We start from the raw sequence: 7,850 nt of genomic DNA, 5'->3' as shown, positions 1-7,850 counted from the left end.
AAACCCATTTGGTCAGCAGAACCAATAAAGCCTTTCTTGAATCCTAAACTGCTTGTACTACTTGAGTTAAACATATCGAAAAGATTATTAAAAAAAAGTGTTCTCATTCCTGAAGCAACCGTATTACTGAACACTTGAGCCGCATATTTAACCCGCATTTTTTGGAACCAGTTAGGTCTGACGTGAGCATTTGTTAAACGGGGTGCACAACGAATGGTTGATTTCGAATCTTTATTATAAAAATAAACTAAATCGTCCCATTTAACTAAAATATTATTAAAAATTAAATTATTTTTACTATTTGCTAGGCAATTTCTTGTACTTTTCAATAAATGTGGAGCATCATATAAGAAAAATATTTCTTCTTCATTAACTTTAAAAAAAGGACGATGATCATCTACACCTAATAACTTAGCTAACCTAATATTATTTTTACTTTGATCACAAACAAAATGACAGGGAATTAAATTAATGCCTTGAAGTTGTTTAATAACTTTAATTACATATGAGCGTAAGGTTTCACCTTTGCAATTTCCGTTGACAAAAAAATAGGCAAAAGGTTGGGACCATCTATGTCTACCAATTCCCTGTACCATAAATGTCAAAACAGTACTTGCGACCTTACAAGAACGGTTTTCATCACCATAATCTTCAAGACCAACGATTTTATCGTTATGTCTATCATATTAAAGGTGAGCCTTTAAAGACATTTCATCGCACGAAATCGAAACGAATTTCTGCTCATATGAAAATCCGCGACTTCGCAACTCCAAGGTTTTATTACTGCTGTGAGTTAAGCCGGGGGATTTGGGCCAACTTGATACAAAGTCATGTAAAGTGCGTTCAGTTGGCCAATTAAAGCTTTCACGCAAATGCTTGTAGGTCAAAGGCGACAAAAAATAAACGGCTAAGACGTTAAAAGTCTTTAAATGTGAATCATACCTATATCCATTTGGATGACGATTAACATTGTGTAAACAACTTTTTACACATACTTGCACATTAAGTGGTAACTTACCGCAAAGCTGTTCTATCAAATCTTGCCCTGATTCCTGTGCCATATTATGTATGGTTTTATGTTTTGTGAGAGATTCAAGCAACTCCTTTTTCTCTTTCTCTAACTTTTCTATATAATCGTCTTTTTTTCTAATTTCTTCATCTTTTAATTTGAGGAAACGGTCTTTTTCATCAAATGCCTTCTCTAATGTTTTAATTTCTTTTTCAAAACTAATGACTCTTCTCTCAATTTTCTTTTTCTAGGAGTTGTTTCAGAAAGACTACTGTATGAAAAACAAACACGATTATTTTACACACACGCAAAATATTTATTTATTTATTCAATTTAGGAAAAAATTAGACTAGAATAATTTATATCTCGCCAAGCCAAATAAACGTGCACACTCTATGCCAGTCAAGTAAAGAAGAAAGAGAAAGAAAAAGCAAAAAACGAAGCCAAAATTATCGCTGCCAGATGTTAGGATGCCATCGTCAAAAACTACTAAATGTGTGCTGCCATATCGCCTAGTTGCTGTGCCAAATCTCAAACAACTACTGTCTGTTTGGACCTCTATTTCACAAACAGAGCTTATACTGTCCTAACCGATTCACTAGAGAGGTTGAAATTGCTAAACTGACTTTCTACATTACTTTTATTGTCTTTTGCATTGTCTGATTTATTAATAAAACTTAATTCTAAATTCCTGTTTGGATATGCATGTTTACATAGTTTTTTATGCGTAATAATTTCTTCTGAAAAATGATTGTTGCATGCATATATAATTTTAGTCTCGCCAACTACTCCTAAACGACTCTTCCATTCAGCTCTAATTTATTAAATTATAATGAAAATAAAATATGATAAGAATAATATAAAAAATTGAAACATAGAACACAAAACATGGAACATTAATTAATTGGGCTCCAATTAATTTCAAGAAAACAAGTAATTATTAGTTTTGAGGAAATTTTCTTAATACTTTAACAAAGGTGTATAGTAAATTATTTACCTCATACTTTTTTTAAGTTTTTAAAAAATTTGTGTTTTTGAAAACAATTTAATATTCCTTAAATACAAATAAATTCAAACAACATGAAATAAAATATATTAGTATTCTTTTTTAGAGACACATCTAAGTTTCGTATAACTCATATAAAATATTTTCGTTATCTTTTATGAATTAAAAAAATATACACTTAACTCATTTATTTAAATATAAATTTAATTCTTATTATAAAATACACTTGATACAATTCATACAATACTCAAACAATTATAGTTAGACAAATAAGTAAATATAGAATAAACATGTTTATAATAAACTTAATATTAAAAATGTAGCATCTTGAAATACTTAAATACAGTAGTTGTAAAACATATAAAAAAAACAATACTGATGGTATTTCTTAATATTATTTTCACAGTAATATTAATACACGAATACAAAAACTTACCAAACAAACATTTCATAAATAACGTACATGCAGGTTAATCTTTTAAAACACAGATTATAATATAACAAATAATAATAACAATTGCATTCTAACCTTCCTTCACCGGTTGCTGGAAATTTGTATAGAGTTTTGTAAGTGGCACAGCCTCTAACACAGTGTCTCACCATCTACAAAACATTAATTTATTAATTATATACTCCACTATTTTTAAATCATAATTATTATTATTTACCTTCTTTATTATTATTTCAAAAAAAATGTAGGATTAAACAACTTTGTTCACTTTTTGCTTTACAATATTGGGCGCAAATAAATTTTACTACTTTTTAACAATCATTTGCGCGGTAATTTTTTTTTTAATATGGCACAGTGCAATCAAATTTTTTGTCAAAAAATCAAATAGAGAACCAAAATTATGCTCCCTGTTGCACTCATTGCCCATAAAATTTTTCTTAAGAGTAAATTAAGGTTCGTATTCGGGGAAAGTTAAAGTCCGTATTCGGAGCGAATAAGGACCTTAACTTGCTCAAGTTGGAAATAATCGTACGTTTTGAGATGGTATTAGTGCAATTTCTGAGAGTGTGTTTGTTATTTTGTGTTATGCTCATTTAAGTTTCCGTTCTATATAAAATCTTCTTTGATTGTAATGTTTACTCACCAAATTACGCATAAGATCTGATTGTTATTTTCTTTGTTCTAGTTTCGTTTACTCTAAATGTATGCATCTATATTTGAGAGAGAATTTTTAGGTACCTCTCTTTCAAAAAACAACATGAAGTTTCGTTTCATCCAAACAAACTCATAATTTACTCTGTGAAAGCAAATGAGAAATTGGTTATAAATAATGAAGAGAGCGAATATTCGTTTCAGTTAAACGAAAATATTTAAATATTCGTTCTTAACAAGAAGGATACTACTGTTTGGTCATTTCACACAAACGAATATTCAACGAATATAAGTAATTATATGCTAAATTATTTGCTCATAATAAAATTTTATTGCTTAAAACGTTTCAAAAACGTAATAATTCTCTGAGTGTATTTATATTTAAAAATAGTTTATATTTTCTTACAAATAATTGTTCTATTATTTCGACAGTCATCTTCAGGGAAACTAAACTAAACAGAATATATGTACAATGTTCATTTTTATAGCGGAAAATTACAAGAAAAGTCAAAACAATAAATACAATACTAATAATGACAAGAAGAAAATCAACAATAGAAAAGAAAAATAAAAATTATAAAAAAGAAAAAACATTTACAAGCATCCTGAGTAATTTGTTTATAATATTTCTATAAGCCTGAGCACAGTTGTCCGTATCCATTTTATAATTTAGTCTTGTAAATACTTGTGTAATTCATGAGGTAGGCCTTTTCCTGTAAACAGCAAACCTATATCACATGTAGACAAGAGGATGTGGTAACAAGTTGTGATTAGTGGGGTGTCCTATATTTCCCGCAAAGACATATGCAATGACTGAAATAGAGTTTTAGCGCGGGAGACGGTTGGTGTTCCCACTTCTAAGGATTTGATCACGGTATGTAACAACCCGCAGAATTCCTCGCAGCTATAGACGATAGTTCGTCGGTATTGATGGGGTTGTTTTGGTTCTGTATCACATAGGCGAGAATACATGTGCCTGCTTGGCTGTTCATATGGCTGTAGAAAATGGTGTAGCAATAAGGTACGATCTGGAGTAAAGGGTTGACCACTAGGTTGTGTTCTGGCTATCCAACAGAGTATCATACGTCTGAGTTCGGTTTGGATATAATTTTGGGGAGATCCATTGATTAAACACCTTGTAATATATTTGGATAGATCTGTTTATAAATATATATCGCTTGTACGATATAGTATTCTACGCATGTGCGATGTTAGTGCAGTGCGCTTGACGGTTGATGATGTGTGCGATGTGTAGTACAACATCCGCATGGACTCGGATGGTTTGTGGTACATTGATATTATGAAAGTTGATGGTGTGTGCACTATGTTATAATCCAGATATGTTACCATTGGATAATTTCCGAAGGTGGAGTCTACTTTCACTACCTCATATGTTACTTCACATTTCCATGAAGCTTTGTACGCTGGATTGTTGCATATATAGCAATACTTCATCGATGTACTTCCACCAGCCATGGACTCGATGGGATAGAAATAAGGTGTTATAATTCATGGCAATTTGAGTAACCAGGTAAATTGTAGCAAGTATCCCTGATGTATTGCCGCCTTGAGGTAGATCATCAACCTGCTGGTATACTTTCCCATTGAAGGTAAAATAGTTCCATTGATGTAAGATGTAATTTAACATCTGCTGGAATAGTTCTATATATATTGGACATGTTGCCCTAAACCATATATATACATATTAGTCGTATGGGATAATCTGGCTTGTGAGTCTTTAATGTAGCATACAAGTATGGTAAGGCTGGTTTCTCAATGCTCCGCTCTCTTAGTAATAAGTGTAGGCTGTAGAGATAGGGGTTACTACCATATCCCTTATAGAGCCGACATAATGCTCTATATATTTTTATGTATTGTGCGCTAATTTTTTCGTATTAAAAGCCCAATGTCCACATTGTATTCCTTGCAATAACCGGCGGCAAGGTATGTTTTTAGCCATGCATCCACTTTGGTCTCATACTCTTGTTTGCACATGTTAGATTGAATCATTTACTATAAAGACTAAAGGAAAAAGATATAAGAAAACGGAATGCACAATATGCATGAGAAAGCAAGAGTATTGACAGAATTCACTTATTTATTCTTTTGTTCTCTTTATTTATAACAGTATATTAGTATTGTGGATTTGGCATTATCAGCCTGAACAGTTAGTATGTGTTGATGCATATGCAACATACATTAAGACCGAAAAGTTTTCGGAAATTCTCATTTAAAATTCGCGCGCTGTATATTTTTCGATATTTTAAGTTTATGTAGTTTGGCAGCACTGTCCTTAATTACTATGCCAAAAATGAGCGCGATCTGTCAGACAGTTCGTTTTCGGCAGCTGTTGAAACCAGTTCACCTCAGTAGTGCGTTGCGAAAAAAACAATGGAAAAAAATATTGAACAAAGAGTTTGCATCAAATTTTGTGTTTCGAACGAATTTCGTGTGCAGAATCGTTGCGAATGCTACAAAAGGCTTATGGGGAATCAGTTTTATCGAAAACTCAAGTTTATGAGTGGTACAAAGCCTTTCAGGACGGTCGTACGACCGTCGAAGACATTTCGCAACGCACTACTGAGGTGAACTGGTTTCAACAGCTGCCGTAAACGAACTGTCTGACAGATCGCGCCCATTTTTGGCATAGTAATTAAGGACAGTGCTGCCAAACTACATAAACTTAAAATATCGAAAAATATACAGCGCGCGAATTTTAAATGAGAATTTCCGAAAACTTTTCAGTCTTAATGTACATATCATATATCTTTTGATAGAGATGTAACAATTTATGATATGAGGTGGGCTGATGATACCTTATCATCACTTTTAAGAATTTCGAGATATGGGTTACCATTTCTTTCCGACAGATTTGACTTAAATCCGTGTGGGCATGTATATATTGTGGATATATAATCAGTAATTGTTGGGGGAGTTACTGGGCAATACTGTGGCTCAAAGCTCAGCAGTATTTCTACTTCTTTTGGTACCCTTAAGGGTGTTAAGTTTTTTAATCCACCGGGGATTGAGTGAGAGTATAGTATATCAGGGATTTAATTATGTATGATTGTAATGAGTATTTGGGGATATGATAATTCAGATATATGAGTTTGAAAATTTGTTAGTCCTGTGGAGGATGCGTGTTGATGGTGTAGGGATTTTAGTGGTATTAGTTATTGTAGGATCTGAAGTTAGTATGATAATTGGCAATGATATTGTGATTATATTGCGAAAGACTAAAGCCTGTTCAGCCCCTTCAGCATAGGCACACATACATAAATTTTGTTTTTATATATTAAAAAACATAAAAAAAACTTGTTTGTACTAAAACTACACGAATGAAGACTTTTAAATTTATATTTTATTGGTAAAATTATTAAGTGTGTTACTTAGTGTGACTTCTAAATCTTCTAAAAAGAGCTTTAGAGCATCAGATCTTGTGTTTATGTTTGCTTTTCACTGTGGCGCGGTGAATCAAATACCACTTTGGATTTAGCGGCACAGGATGTTTATGTTTACATTATTGATACTTATTAATTATTGTTCAATATAGATATTTATACATTGCTGCCAATATAGATACTTATACAAATTAATTAAATCAAATGCGTGTAATGTTTTTTAAAAATATTTTATTTTATTTAATTAAATATATATATATGACATGTTACAAAATTAATTATTCCGAAAAGGTCGGTTTCAAGACTTAACGTGTTGAATACTTGCACTAGACTGACTCTTAAAGTTTTTGTCTTCAATAACTGAAGTCATTATTGAAAATTATTAAATTTGATTTTATCCAATTAGATTCAGGCTTCTAAAATTCCTAAGAATTTTCTAGAAGCGTCTTTTCTCCATCCAATAGAATTGGGGCTTACTAAAGCACATCGTCAGCGTCTTTAGCATTGTCGTCAGTGGCCAGATGACGATATCTGTGTCCAATAATGATTGAACAATTCATTGATCAAGTATTTCAAATGATACTTGATACGTTTTCTGCAACTTAGTTGCATCTTTAAAGAAAACAATTTTGTTTTCCTTTGCAACATTGTTGCCATATGTAGTATGGGCATTAAGCCTGAATGTGTTTATATGAACGAGCGCGGCTTATATTTTTATTCACTTCGGTAAATAAAAAAAATAAAACACACACAAATTTTAATTTTTATTAAAATTTTATTTCATTTTATTTGGTTAAAAAAAAACAAATTTTATTATAAATGAAAATTATTTAATAATTATATATTTGTTCACTTATGTGGAATCTTAAGACTTATTATATACTTTGGTTAATATTTATTTTACAAAGCATTTATTTATTATTGTATCAAAAAATCTTTATTTTACAAGATATTAGTTACCAACTTTAACTTCGGTTCAAGATATCTTAAGACTAAATTCTAAATACAAAATCAATATCTTATATACTACTTACAAATCATAATTGGCGAAAGTGGATGAGAGGTAACAATAAAAATTTGGTAACCTGTTGACAAATGAGGGTCATTACATTGTTTATGTGAAATGCTGATGCAGTTTGAGAAATGCTCAAATGCAATAGATTTTGTAATGGAAATTACTATGAATTAAAATATTGTTTTAATATTTTAATGATTTAGAAATTTGAATTTGGAGCAGTGAAATTAGGAAATTTTGTTTTGCTTATTAAGAGGAAGTTAAAGTATCGTGGGATAAAATATTATTTCGATACTTTAATTGTTCTGCAACTAGAA

The sequence above is a fragment of the Teleopsis dalmanni genome, chromosome 1, assembly GCF_002237135.1.
Source record: "Teleopsis dalmanni isolate 2A chromosome 1, ASM223713v2, whole genome shotgun sequence".
NCBI classification, from domain to species: domain Eukaryota; kingdom Metazoa; phylum Arthropoda; class Insecta; order Diptera; family Diopsidae; genus Teleopsis; species Teleopsis dalmanni.
This window is presented reverse-complemented; position numbering follows the sequence as displayed.